This window comes from Acomys minous (genome assembly GCF_964271855.1).
Source record: "Acomys minous genome assembly, chromosome: 18".
NCBI lineage: Eukaryota > Metazoa > Chordata > Mammalia > Rodentia > Muridae > Acomys > Acomys minous.
Window position 1 is genome coordinate 18,237,431 of NC_140501.1, and position 15,572 is coordinate 18,253,002.

General features: G+C 39.5%; 1 protein-coding gene across 1 annotated transcript in view; it reads right to left on the minus strand.

Annotated features, from left to right (window-relative positions):
* LOC311589441 (uncharacterized protein) overlaps positions 1 to 15,572 on the minus strand; it is a 76,671-nt gene that overhangs the window by 12,197 nt on the left and 48,902 nt on the right. The window lies entirely within an intron of this gene.

Here is a 15,572-nt window from a genome sequence, read left to right on the forward strand (position 1 = left end):
AGGCCACCAGCTTAATTGATTAAAAAAAAAAAGCAGCTGAGATCAAGTTCTCGCGGGGGCCTCTTTTTCACCTGCGAGATAAACCTTGTCGCAATAATTACGTTATTTAATATTTGATCAAACCTTCGCGCCTCTGCGACTTCAGGCGCGCAACGCGGCCGCAGTCCAGCCGGGCACGTGCGACGACGCGGACGCGCGGCCATCCCACTCGGGTTGGCCTGCCCTCTGAATAATTCATGGCCCGAGAGTTCTGGAAATTAATAAAATGAATGATAACAAGAAGCTAATTAAAAACTTTCTTAATTGTTGTCAAGTCAGCTTGATGGGAAACAGCCCTGGGTGACTCCATGAAAACCGCGGGTTGCAGAGGGTGGCGCTGACCATGGGAGCACTCCTCGGACTCGTTGTGACTTCGGGAACTGCTCCCGAGGCTGCCTGCTCCGCCGCTGCCGCCTTTGGCAGCACATTCGCCCCATCGCCTAGCTTTTCACGGCAGGGCGGGAAGGTTGGCGTGTGCAGTTCCAAAGCAGAGTAACTGTGTCGTATTTTCAGCTAGGAGGGGGTCTCTCCTTTCCCCCACCCACTCGAGGTTCTTGCTGCGGACCCCTGCCCCCCAGGTTTCTAGCCGCCGGCAGCCTCAGCCCTGAAATGACAGCCATACATCCAGCATTTTCCCGATCCGGGACAGCATTCCACCAGGCACCGGAGGACGCGAGTGGGTTAAGAGCCCAAGGCCAAGGCATCCCCGGCGCGCGTGCGCACAGGTGGCCACCGAGTGCTGACTATGGCTGGGGCTAGTCCGGGCGGAATGTGAATGCGTGGAGCGCGGCAGGAGGGGGCGCGGGTGGTGGTGGTGGTGGTGGGGCAAAGCAGAACCCGCTCATGCGCACTGAATGCGCCCAGGGCCCTTGAGGGAGTCAGCTGCAGTACCGGGTTTCAAAATTAGGCTCCGTCAGAGGTCGAGTCCCTCTCCGAAGTGCCTTTGAGAACAGTCTGAGTGAAAAGGGAAGAAGACTCAAATCTCATATTAGTTAAAAATACTTTCTTTATACCCCAAGCTGCCTAAGTCAAAAGTCAGTTAAAGGATGCAGAAGTTTCAAAATTGGTTTTGCACGTTTTCCTGCTGCTGTTTAAAGAATTGGACGAATACGTCCTAGGCTTTTGCTTTGTTGCCAAGAATCAATTTACCAATGCGTGCTACGAGTGCGAATTTATCAGACTAGAGAGCCTTTATATGTGGGAAAGCGCTCGGTCTCCCTCAGATCCCTGGGTAGAATGGGAAAGTGAGTCCCAGCCTGTCTCCGAGGGAGGAAGGTGGCTACTAACAAATTTAGTGAGAGTATTGAAGGGGTGAAGGAAAGCCGAAGGGACTGGCAGAGAGCTCGAGGAAAAGTTGGCAAAAGCCATGGGGTGGAAAGGACTGCGCATTTACCGAATAAAACGAATTACAAGCGAAAGTTTGTTTAATAAGTCTGACGCCTAGCCCCAGCACAGCACAATGTATACAAACTTCTGGAGACGTGAATCAGAATAAAAACAAAACGTTGACAATTTCCAGCCGCGGAAATTCACACTTGCACAGGTCTCTTCTCCCCTCCCGTCTCTGCCAAGTGTTGACAATAAACATTTAATGAAGGCAGAGACCTGGCCGTCTCCAGACAGTGTCAGAATACTTTCAGCCGACCATTAGCACGGCTTCTTCTACTTCAAACATCGCGCGGCACACCCTTACATTATTAAAAAAAAAAAAAAACGTGTGAGATAAATAATAGGTTCACAAGGCTATCTTAAGTGATCTGCAGGAGTTCTCAGGCCCCTGTGCTTACTAACAGAAAGTAACTCATTGTAGATTACTCGTGCTTTAAAAATGTTAAATACAGTTAATGCAATATTAATCGCCCTTTGGTGATATAAAATGCAATATTTTCAGGCAGCTATTGAGCTTTTCCAGAGGAAGAGCTGATGAAAAGAGTCACAGCTGAATAGTGGAGAGAAAAAGCCTGGTATTTATTGCTTTTGTTTGGCTTTTGGCTACAGAGACAGGAACCTTCTAATGGGGTAAGGACATTTATTTTATCTGCAATCTATTGCTGAGAGAGCAGGGGCGGCAGATGGGGCTGGTGCGATACTCACAGTGTAATTTAGAGCAAATCCTAATAACTAATAATGATTTATGTTAATTTTGATCATCTATGCGACTTTACCAAATCGTTGTGGTGAAAGACAGACAGAAGGTAAATGTGAAGAGGGCTCTGAGGCGCATTGGTTAGGAGCTCTCCTCCAGAGCTGCGCAGAGTCTTTCAATGCATTCTGTTTTAGCACTGGAAATGTGGGTGTTTGGAGAAGGCAGGTAGGGTGCCTTTGACGTGGTACAAAGGTGTTTCGATCAGCCTTCTCAAATCTACTTAAAATGTGTAGCCTTTCAGGGGCAAGCACCTTTCATCCCGGTTTTAAATAAAACAGATACGTTTCAGGTTTTTTTTTTTTTTTTTTTTTTTTTGCCTCCGTTAAACTAAAGATCTCATATAAGGATGCAGGGGTGGTGGGAGTCTTAGGACTGGGAAAACCAGGAGCCACTGTAAGCCAATAGAGCCTTCCCAAAGAGTCATCTTAATGTCTAGGTTCGAAGTGAGTTTAAGCGCAGCGCGGCCAGCAATCTCCTAGCGTTCACTGCCACGCCTCACGTAGAAGTTCTATTACCGGTTCCTTAAACTTCCTGCCAATTCCTAATCTTTCTCTTTATCTGACACTTGTTTGCCAACGTGAACTTAAGGAAAGCATTAATGTCTTTACCACCCATTTCTACCTCCCTCCAAGAATTTCCCGGGCTTTTAAACTCAAACGTGCCTCTTCTATCTAGACTCCCTTGGTCAAGAGGCACCGGAACAAAACCCCGGGGGGGCGGTGGGGGGAGCTTCCTACACAAACTAGGTTCTACACTGAAAGGAGACCATTTCCGGCTACCGTCCCAGCAAATTTGAAAAGGAGGGTGCACCTTGCTCCTGGCAATTTACTTTCTCCTTTACCTTTTGTGGGTTTTTAACGCCTCGAGGCTATAGTTTGAAAGTAAAACAGCTTCAAAGCATCGCCTTATTAGCTCTGTATTTGAGAATTTCAGAGATGAAAACTACCTAAAAGGTTTAATAGGGCGGAACAGTTTTTATTTGCCAAGCAAACAGCCAGAATATAGTTCAAAAGGGGCTCAGTGGCTTCTCAGCAGGAGGCTGGAAGAGCAAGAACGTGGGCGAATTTCAAGCTTCAGTTCTGAGGTTAAAGTGAGGTATAAACTCAGAATGAGCTGTGTACTTTGATTTTTTTAATATTATCTTCCTCCCCCAAATTTATACATTCGGACATATACTCTCCGGAGTTTGTTTCACCTTCTTGAGTTGTTGTCGAGACTTTTTGTTTGTTAGTAAACTTTTGCTTAGGAAGATGGGTTATCTTTTTAAGGATTTGATTTGCCAGTATATTTAAAATACGAAAGGACCCTTTAAAGTTAAATTTTTATTATTTTCCTTCCTTTTTATATTTTTAAAGGCTACAGATGTAAAGCTGCATTTGATTTCTTTTACAAGGGGAAAAAATAGTAAGCCACAAGATTTTCCCTTTAAAATTATGCTGTTTTGTTTTTGCTTTTGAAGAATATTTCTCAGTAACTGTACTGGTACTTTACTGCTAGTGTTCTGGGTTTAAAGGAGTCTTTAAGCAAAATAAATCTTTAAACAAAATAAATCCAGGCAGCTGACGTTAGCTGTTTGCTGATGTGATTCTCAGGAGCTGTGCCTGTTTGTGAGCTTGAAGCTGAGCTTCCACGTGCATATCCATATACAAACAGATGTAAGCACAGCTTTTTTTTTATTATTGTTGCTGAATGTAACTGAATCTTATTTCTAAATTTCATTCAATTCCATCTCAGTGTTTCAGCACCAGAAGCTAGTCCCCTAAAGTGGAAGAGTAGTACATTATTGAAACTCTCTATCAAACAGCTCTGGGGTGCAGCCTTTCTACAAATGCTGGCTCTCAATGAGGCCTGGCTGTCTGAGTGCACATAAGCCCCTAATATGTTAATGGCCGTAGGGGATGCCTAAGGTGCTATCTCAAGCTGCTTCGCACACCATATGTCAGGCCGTTAGCCACATGGATCTATTAATCAAAGGGAGCTGGAGAAGGAGGGGAAGGTCTTGGGAAGGGGGAGGGAGAATGGGAAAGCTGGGGGAGGGGAGAGGAAGAAAAGGAAGCATTTAAAATCCCTTCCAGTTACTTTTATTTACAAAAAGGAATAATATATATATATATATTTTAAAACCAACAGAGCTTTCCTTTGTATTAAGTGGAAGACTGTTCACAAACGTCTACCAAGGGATCAGCATAGTGTCTGTGTGTTCTGAGTAGAAGGAAGTTTTTCTCAAGCATCCTGGCTAGGGCTCCTTTATTAACAACTTTTATAAGCAAGACTCTCTTGAAACAAAAAGTTTTTGCGATATGTGTTGTTTTATAGATGGATTTTATTAAAAAAAAAAAAAGAAGGAGGGAGGAATAGGAGAAATGTGTATTGTAGGGACCAAAGGACGACCTGGGGAGAAGTGTCTGGGGATTTATAATGAATATGTAATACATTAATATATATCTGCATGGGCAATAGGGTTTTCTCCACTTCTAGCTGTTCTGACAGGAAGTGTAATACATTTACATCTTTGTCCCTTCCTCTAAGCTGTGTTTATGCTAAATTAAACTGCAGGCTATCCAGGTGGGAAAAAACATTAGTGACAAAGCATTTTAAATAACTCACCACTCTTGTTTCTGCTTTGAAATCTCTTACCTTCCAATGTTTGAAGTAAGTCTCAGTTAGATATTTATCTTGGAAAGTTCGTGCAACCTTAAAAGTAACTGCATCCAGCACATGGAGAAGCTGTGAATGCTGTGCATGCTAAATTCAATAAGAAAAAAATTATTAAGTGATGAATATTTCTTTCATATGCCTAAAATGCGCAACTCTTTGGTAAATCAAATGAGAATATTAATTTTAAAAGGTTACAGACTGTGCCAGAAACAGACACGGGAGGAAAACAATCCAGATGATTAAAATAACTTTCCCATGTGCAGTTCTACCTGGGACTACAGTAAGTATAAAGTCAAAGGTCACTTTGTGTGTATTTGTTGTTTCTATTGATGATGATAAATAATATGAAAGATACCAATTTTCTATTATAAAAATCTATAAAAAATAAGTGATATATTCTGGTATAAATACCACTGAATGTCTTCTTTCAAATAGTGTCATGATTAATAAGCTTATATTGCAGAAGCTAATTTGTAAAATATGAAGTGACTACAAGTTTATTGATCTTATATTTTTTGGTGTGTGTGTGTGTGTGTGTGTGTGTGTGTGTGTGAATACTTGATTGCTTACATACACTTGAGAGCAAATAGTTCACTTATAGTGTAAAATCTTGTCATTGGCATATACTCAAAACAGTCTGTTATGTTGGGTATGTAAAGAAGAAAGGTAGCAGAATATTCTTACTCAAGATTTAAAAATACATTAAAGGCAAAGGTGAAACTGTCCTTGATTATATGAAACAAAAAATATTTGAACACTATCACATTATGTACAAAACACAGGTCAAGTAGTCTGTACTATGTGTTAGCTGTAGGTATTAAATTTGACCATTTTTATAAAGGCATCTTTCTATCTTAAACACAAAGAAAGGTTAATATTCACCTTTAAGAAAGATTCCACTACTTTAGATTGTTTGGTTTGTATGGGAAATCATAATGTGACTTTTAAAAAATGTGGGGGTGCATTTAAAAATGGAAAATACTATTGTACAGAACTGAAGTCCGTCTGTAAATATGAAGAAATCTTAGGCATGCTTTTATCAAGCAAGTGATGAATATGTAAAGATGGATCATCCTGGATTTCAAGGGTAGCTTGCATGGGAGAAACACTTTTTATCTTTAAATTTCGGTGCAAGCCACTAGCCTTTATTTCTTTCCCTGTAGTTAAAAGGTAGCCCATATATCTGTCGCTTTTGGTTTCCAAAGACTCGTAACTTAATTCCTTCAGGCTATTCATCAGCACAGTAATTAAACTAGCAAATGGATGTAAATAAAGTGAAATTGGTTTCATGACAGATGAGGCAAAGAGGCCTCTGACATGAAACAAGGCAAGACAATAATGATTTCAGCAGCGTCAGGCCGTGGAAGGAACCCCAGCTGGATTTATTAGAAGCTGCAGTGATTTGCTGGAAGCGGGCAAGACATGAACACCCTTGAATTTGACAGGAATTTTGCATCCTAAAGAGCATGTTGAAATATAAATTTAGAGAAGAGTTCAGGCAACTGTCAGCAGAAGTATTTTTGGGAAAAAGATGCTATTCATTTTTTAAAAAGAAACTACATTATCCTTACTAATAAGAAGATTTCATTTGTTACAAGTTATTATCTAATCCTGGAAATAACAAGGGGCAAAAAACAAAACAAAACAAAACAAAAACCTATCATGCATTTCTTTATATTGAATTTTGTTGCTAGTACAAGGTTAACTTTCAAGTTTCTAGGTGTACTTTCCAGAGAAGTTGTCTTGCACAGTTGATTTTTAAAATTCAGCATAATGAAATCATATGTGCAGTTTAGAGCTGCAGGTTTACCTGGTAAGAGAATATGGCAAACTGGTAGAGAAGCTTGAATGAGTGATTTATTTTACAGAGTTGGATTATCATTGTATTTAAATGAAGATCTGGCTCAAGTTTATTGCCTCTAGTGGTCTGAGTCTGGCAGTCCAGAAAGCAAAATTGTAGTTACAAGAACAAATTATCTCAAGTCTGTAATAAGACAAAGCCTTAAAATCAAATATAGTTTTGTCTCTTTACATCAAGAAGCTCCGTAAACAAGAGGCAATATCTGAGAATCATGCCATAAAAGAAATTAAAAAAATCATAAAAAATAAAAAGAAATCAGAAAGAATGTATGCTTGCTGGAACCAACAGACACAAGGGGAAACTGAGTCACTCTCCTTCTGCAATCAGGACATCATATATGGAATAAAAAATTTTTTTCACACCAGGAAAAGATTAGCCTCATTATCCATGAAAATATCATATACTATGTGTTTTATATTTGAATTTAGTCTTAATTATTTAAGGTTCCGTTCAAAAGGAAAACAAATCCTCATACGCTTCCTTGAGAGGTGCTTGCCCTTGAAGCAAGTCAAAATTTCAGCACCACGGCCAGCGCAAAGCGTGTCTGCAGCTATTGACTCTGGAGCGCTGAAAGAACTCTTTCATACTCCTGAAACTGTATTAGTAATTTAATTACTTACCAGTAGGTCCTCATCTTTGAATAGGATGCTAACATGTCCTCAAACTATACAAAATGCTATGCTTTATAATATTAGGGACAGAAGGCAGAGTATGTGACCAAAACTCTTAATGAAAAAGAACTTAAAAAGAAAGAAAAATAAGAAAATGAAAAAAAAAAGAGAGAGAAACAGAGAAAGAAGGAAGGAAGGAAAGGAAAAGAAAGGAAGGAAGAAAGGAAGGAAGAAAGGAAGGAAGGAAGGAAGGAAGAAAGAAAGATGATATCCAATGAATTCTCCCTCCAATCTAATTGTGGGTGACTTTCAGGCCAGGAAGGAATTTATTATGAAACTCAATTGGCTTTCTCTCTGAGCCTGCCTTTTTTTTTTAAACAGAAAAAAATATGCCTAATTATTTTAAAGTTCCTTTCCAATCGTGAGACACAGGCAAGTCCTTTAATTATACTACAGTATGAACAGGGGGAGCATATGGAGGAGAATGTCAAGAAGAGGGTGCCAGGGCAGCTCCTTGGAAATCTGTATTCATTTCTGCCTCTTATTTGTTCAGTAATCTCTACCATCATAACTAAATCTTGAAGCACTGATGTAGTTCGAGTTGTTGTTGACTTAACGTCAAAATTCAATCACTGGGGGTTTTGCATCAGCCGGGCTACTTATTTGTCTAATAAATCCGTCATTTTGTAAGAAAAATATTTGAGCAGCCGTACTTGACCTCTTGGTATCCACAAGTCACATTTATCTCTCCCAGTTTACAAATGCAAAATCGAGATGATCATCTAACGCCTGAGGAACTGTGTTGATTTCTGATTGGATTTTAGATGGAAATGTCTATTTTAAATACCTTGTGATTAAATTGTACACATAATAGAATCCATGCATTTTAAACTCATTCCTGTTTGGAAACTTAACAGCCTAAACTGCTAGTTGTACATACCGATGCCAGGGGAAGAAAAGTCAAGCCATCCCACCCACATTTGTCCAATAAATAGTAAAATTGGCCTCTAATTGGAAGACTTTATTAAAGCCAGAGGTTGTTGAGTTTTTTTTTTTAATTTCTAAACTAGTTCATTTTTATTATCCCCCCCCGCCTCACCAAGGAGGGGAGAACACTGCAGTTCATGCTACAGCGAAGGATGTTATGCCAATCTAAGAGACAAGGCACACAGTATGGACCATTTCCACTCCAACAGTCTTGAGTCTCCTCCTAAACCCTAACTGAAGTTTAAGAAAATCCATATTACCATCTTTTAGCATTAATCAAGAGAAGCAATGTGCTTTAGTTGCTTGAACTAATTTTATTTTCTCCCAGCCATGTGCTTAGAAATGACTAGGGAACACCCAGCTGTCCCTTTCTTATCCCCTTCCTCTGCAGAATATATGTTCATGTAAAGATCACTTCACAACTTAAGAATCTTCCCAAAGTCTTCGGCTAAGTCACCATGTCCTTTTAGAGAGTTTCCCTGTTCGGTGAGTGCACTTCACGTGTCTGTAGAAATAGAGAGAAAACATTCTGAATCAGACTAGAAGACTAGTTTTGACAGTTAGTATGAGGCTAAGAGTACCGGCTGCTGAAACTGGAAGAGGCTTGTCTCAGGTTTTCAATGCCTCCTGACACGTGTCAGGGAAGAGATGCAGACCATGCTGACTCCACTGGAGAGGACCAAGGCTTGTATCTGGTCAAGTTTGGGAGTCTCTCGTGCTTTCTTGCCCTGGGTGTGAGCTGCTGTCTGCTTGTGTGTAGTGTTCAATAGCTAGAGCTGGCGTAAAGAAAGGGACACTAGCTTGTCTGGATCTGAAATCATTGCAATGTTTGGAACCCACATAGAACACTCAGGTAGAAGGTGGTCACCAGAGGGGCTCGCGAACTCCCACTGTCTCCACCTTGTGTCTGCTCTGGATCGCCTGCCCTTCTCTGCCTCGCGTGGCCTCTCTCACCTGTGCACTGCATGCTGGAATCTTTGGCACCGGGTAATTCCTGGAGTGGTGGTGATGAGACTCTTTCCTCCTGCTATTGTTACTCCCTTTCCACATTCTTGGTCTTAAGCTTGGTCCCAGAGGTCCTAGCGGCCCCAGTGAGGGGTTCTGGTGAGGCTTCTGTGCTGGGCAAGCAGGGTTGGGGGACGGAAGCTTTCACCTTCAAGGCCTGTGAAGTCCAGGATGAAGCCTTTCCTTTGGATATAGGCCTCCAAAAGTCATTGGGATCTTAGGCCTGGAAGAGCTTCTGTGTGCGCCTGCATCTGTTCACTTCCTTCTGTTATTACCTAGAGGGGTCACTAGTGAGTTGCAAAGGGAGCCTGGAGGTGACCCAGGTGAGAGACAGAGCTCGTGCCTTAGCCTGTTTGGAGCTTACCCCCCAAAGCTTAGTAGGTGCTTGTTGACCAGCTGGCCTTCTGAGAGGCTACTGAGGTCATTTCCGAGCTTCCATTTCCAAGCCGGCCCTTCACAATCCGATGACTTCATTTTTGTCTTCCTCTCGTAGGACCTTACAGTTATTAAAACATGCAGAGAAAACCACTGAATCAAAAAAGCAAAATAAGATAACAAATCTCCAAGTCTCTACCTAAAGTTCCCTGTGACAGCGGTGGCCAGCACAAGCAGCTCACAGTTCTCAGGCTTTGGAGATCTGAAAACGTGGGTCCTGTATCTGGATCGTTCCCACAGGTCTGACAGAATATATATACGCTACTCTGCCATAAGGGAGTAGTTCTGGAGTAGTGACAAAACCAGACTGAAGTGACCAACTTTTCCTATATTTGTATCACAAAACCGTGAATCTTTCAGAATCGTCGCCACCTCCTGACTCTCTCTGCAGCTCCAGAGAGAAACACGGGAGATGTCTGGAGTGTCTTTGGCTGGACTTTAAGAGGTGAACACTGAGGAAACTTTACTGCTTCGCGAAAGGTGAAGTCAGGGATGTGTCTGGAATGAAGTAAAGCTGGGAGCAAGGCAGGTTTCTATGTGGACCAGTTTGCTCAGACCTCCAGACTTACTCTCATTAAAGCTGGGTGAAGGACTTTTTCTCTTACTCTTTGTGTCTTTTTCTTTCTTTCTCTTCTTCTTCTTCTTCTTCTTCTTCTTCTTCTTCTTCTTCTTCTTCTTCTTCTTCTTCTTCTTCCTCTTCACTATTTATGTCAATGACTCAGTCAGAAGCATATTGCAAAGACACTGTTGTTTTCACACGCAGGACCAGTGCTACTGTTTGTGGAGGCAACTGAGGCAGGAGGAGTGCTTGGCCGTACACTTTCAATGTGGATCTATTCTAAAACTCTGATGATTCCAGCTTGGATGTAAAGTGTTGGCAGAAGCATATTTAAATGCTCCAAAACTCCAAGATGTCGGATATTGTTCTGCAGTGGGCAAGGTTAACTAACACCCAGGACCTCTGAGAGGGAGGCATGAGTTCCAATACTTGAGTTTCAACTGCAGGCCCCACTTACAGGGCCAAAAGTTAGTCCTCACCCACATCAAGGTAGCTGGAAGCTTACAAAGTCATTAAGAAATGACAGGAGAGTGCTTTACCAGCTTGAAAATACTAATGTTGGCTTGTGGAAATAGATATTTTACATTGTAGTTATTAAAAACTTATAAAGTCTTAAATCAATATAAATTAATTTAATTATGATTTGTAATTGCATTATGCATGATCAATTTGAAACACTACTTTAAGGATAATTAGAGCTGGGCGCTGTCACTCCTGACTCCTCTAATAGCTTAATGAAAAGGAATGTCATATACTCACTACCTCTGTGTTAAACCTGTAAATTACACTAAATGCTTATTTTCCAATAAAAATTATGATAAAATAATTGTACACTTTATAGACTTATTTTATGACTCCACTGTAAATGTATAATGGATTTTCTTGGTGGAACTGTATTCTGTGTTTTTTCCATGGACCTAGTTAAGTATTTATTAGGGTTGATTGAGCTGTCAGTGTTTTTTTCAGGATCAGACCTCAAGGATTTGAATGAAGACTAACTTTTATGTAAAAATATCATGCTGTCCTCGAAGCATGTGCCAAGAGGTCACTGCAGATGGAGGTCCTAACTTAGCATAATGGGTTTAACATTTCCATGACATCATCAGGGAATCTGAAAGAAGTCTAAGGATAATCAGAGTGGTCATTCAGGAGAAGAGTAAATATTTTATGAGGATATATAGAAGACAGGAAAGATGGTCAGAAAGGTGAATCTCAGCTTCTTATAGTTCAGAGAAGGAGGCATTTCTGCTAGGCAGGGAGTTGAAAGAGCCACTGCATATGCTGAAATTAGGCAGAGGAATCCGAGAGGTTCAGAAAGGGACCTGTATCAGGGATGGGCCTGCAAAAGATTGCTTTTGTTTCTCAAAGTTTTCATATATTTTTCAGTGTGAAGGATTAATCCTTTACATGCTAGCATACACGAATATACATTCAGTACCCTCCTGTCCTTAATTGCCTGTGTTGGTTTCTCACTATTTTCTAGTACTACAAGACAAACTCTTTACACTTAGGACAACTATTGAAATTATCAAGAGTGTAGTGAAAGTATTTGTGAATTAGATAAATCCAGCATGTTCATATTTATTTATTTTCTTCCTTATATAAAATAATATTTGCTTATATCTATTAATATAAGTCTTGAGAGGTTAAACAATATCTACCATCAGATTTCTACTCCCAACCCAACACAGATATTTAAAAAGTGCCCGTACAGGAAAAGAAATAATAAAAAGCACACAAGACTCTATAGTTCATAGTTTTAAGCATTTCCTCAAAATGTTTGTTGGCTTTTTCAAAATGCTCAATATATTTGCTTTTTCAAGATAGAGTTTCCTCTATATAGGCCTGGGTATCCTGGAACTTGCTGTGTAGACCAGGCTGGCCTCGAACTCAAAGATCTGCCTGCCTCTGCCTCCAGAGTGCTGGTAAAAAGGTGTGCATCACCACACCTGCCTCATTTTTATCAGACTTTACACAAACAGAAATAAGTGTATTTTGTTATTTGAAAAGAAGTCGCATGTTTTCTGTATGATTAGAAATAACTGGCTCAAGTTCAACATTATTATGTTATTGTTTTGTCTTACTTTAGATTGTGGGGATCGAATGTCTGACACGAATGATCAAAAATGTCATCAGGAATGGGTACTGAGTCTTCTTGAATTAACATTTATTCCCATGACAATTCTCTTGACACTTCTAACACAAATGAGCTTTAGGAACTTTAATTTTTCTGTGCAGAAGACACAAATGCATTAAGTGATGCAAAGAGTAGGTAAAAAATTTTTAAACTGTAAATTAATATTTTCTCTGAAAAATCTTGTCTTTTCAACACATTCCCCACCGTGCACAGAGGTTGTTAAGCCACGAAGGCATCCCTGCTCTTGTGCACGTGACATCTGAAGAATATTCTTCTTCTCTGTAACATTTAACTCAGAATGCATTCTACTGTAAGGATACGTTTGTGCCCCTGGCTTTAGGCTGTAATAAAGCCTTCTCGAAAGAAAAGCTTGTTTGTTTTATCTTTGTATTTCCCCAATTATATAAAGTGGGAAAGAAAACCTCATGCATACTCAAGTTAAAGAACACACAAGTTTCCCCTTATAATCATGTTGATTATACGAACGATACAGTTTCTTGCTTCTTTTTTCCAACAGTGCTAGTTTTTTCTGGTGTTCTCACTGAGGATGGCAAATGGCAGCCAGGATTGTTTTCAGCTGGCGTTCTTTTCATTCTTATATTTTATCTTAAAATTATGTTCCGTTGATTTGAATTTGGTTTCACAAATATATTACCATTTTATTTGAAAGCAATTTAAATGAGGTTAATATTTAAATGTCATAATTTTCTCTATATAATTTGTGTTATCAATTTCTGCGCAATTATGTCATGTCATTTCAATTAGTTATAGACTGTTTTCATGATCAAAAGCCCCACTCTCTTGACCTGAACTGCAAGTACACTCCATTATTTATGCTGTCATGGACAGATCTCCTGTTAAAAATTTGGCATTATATGGTCACCAGATATTAACTCGAGAGCGTCTCTGGATGATTTATTCTTACTTTCCCCTTTGCACGGTCACTGAATATAGCAATGTAATGATTGCTGCAAGTGGGCCAGTCAAATGCCAAATAAATCATTCCTTTATCAGATGCAAAGTTTAAAGTGCCATTTAGCAAGTTTTGCTTCTTGGTAATGGGGCTCAGCAAATTTTATTTTCTGATATATTTTATAATGCTCCAGAGTAGGTACTATCATTACAGAAGACCAGCATCATATCTCAATAGGTTCTAGACTCTAACTCTTTTTATTGTAACCAAGTAACTTATTATTGACACAGTAACTGGATCTGTGCAGCAAACAGAACAGTGCTATTTTGTGGAACTCTGATAACTATTGGTTTGCAATATGGGAAAGAACTATTAATGCTTTTAAAACAAAAAAAAATGATGCTTAAAGTGGGCCATGCTGTAGAAACATGAATGAGGTTATATTTATTTTTAAATATATTTTTTATATATTTCATTTTAAAATCCCAAAGAAGTTTTATTTGTAATGCCCATTGTACTTCTTCTTGAACTGGGAAAATGCCCTTCATGCTCTGAGGTTTTCTTTGTCTATACAAAACAAAACAAAAAAAATAACAAAACAAAACAAAAAATTATTTTTTGACCCAATCCCCTTTACATCAAACAAAGCCCAAAAGGCGAGTGGAACTGGTTATGGACCAGTACATTAAATTTCATGGCTTGAAGCCACAATGACCAAACATCTTGTTAATCAAAACCCAGATCCTCTTCATGTTTCAAGCTGTTTGCCAAACAAAGAAAAGACAAAACCTCCACACTTGCACATTTCTACATTAAATGTGGAAACATTAAAAAAAAATTAGATTAGGAAATAGAAGAATATAATGACCTTACTCTCAATCATATGCTGCCAGCTAAGGGTTTGAGACTGAAAAATTGCACTAATGAAGCTATTTGAAGGCTTTTGTGGACAACTGCTTCCTCTTTGAAGATTAAATGAATGATGCTGATGTGATTAATCTTAGTACAGGGAGTGATGCTGCAGCTAGGAAATACCTTGGTGATTTTCATAATTAAACTGAATCAACATTTCAAAGAAATGCCAGTGTTATCGCTTGTATATTAGAATTACGTTCATTAGACAGAAGAAACAAATAATTTGAGCAAACAAGATTTTCCTTTTGGTGTATTGAGACTTCTGTCAGGTCTCAGAGTATCTTACTATAAATCATCATTACTGCTTAATTTTGTCCTTGTCTACTTGGCTGTTTTTGTGTCTCCTTGCACATGCACAGGGCAGATAATGACTCAAAGCATCTCTCTTTCTATACTTTCAGATCTTTACACTTTTCTTCTCTTTGCCTTATAAGTTAGTCATGTGCTCACCTTAAATAAGATTTCAGAATTTCAATTTCTAGTTAAGTGAGGTGTTTTCGAATTATTCTGATAGTTTGCAAGGACTTAACAAAAACATCTTTGGTATATTTAGAGCTCACAGCCTATTTTTTTAAACTTATGTATTAGTTGTTACTAATTTCTAGTAAATAAATTTATTTTCATTGTAGTAAGGATTTGAATTGTGCTTTGTCGATAATTTAAGTAGAAAAGATTCAACACCATTCCCAGTCTAGCCATTTGAAGTTAGCCGGGTTGCCCAACTCTGAACAGTCTGGGTTCTTACTGAATGTACCACTTCAGGATAAGAGCTAACAATCACTGCGTCAAAGTCCAAGCATCACTTTAAATTATTTTAAATGTTTCTGAGTGACTCCCAGGAAAAATCAGATAAATTTGGTGGCTTTGACCAAGTTACAGATGAGTAAAAATAGTCATCCACAAACCTATTTTTCTCTCACTGTTTTAGGGCAGAAAATACAGGAATTATCAGGCCCCAACAGCAGCTGAGGGACAAGACTTCTGAAAGACACAATGTCCCTGAATTGACCTGAACTGTTCCATGTTTCTTGTTAAGGGGAGTGGATTAGGATGTAGTTAGATTGTAGATGGTCTGTAATCTGTTAACATTCTTCACAAACTGTAGTAGTTGGAATAAAAATGACCCTATAGGCTTGTAGGGGCTAGCACTATTAGGAGCTGTGTTTGTATTGGAGTAGGTGTGGCCTTTGGGAGGAAGTATGTAACTGTGGGTAGGATTTGAGCTTTCCAGTGCTCAAGCCACGTCCAGTGTCACTTTCTCTTCCCGTTGCCTGCCAGTCACCTACCTCTCCAGCACCATGTCTGC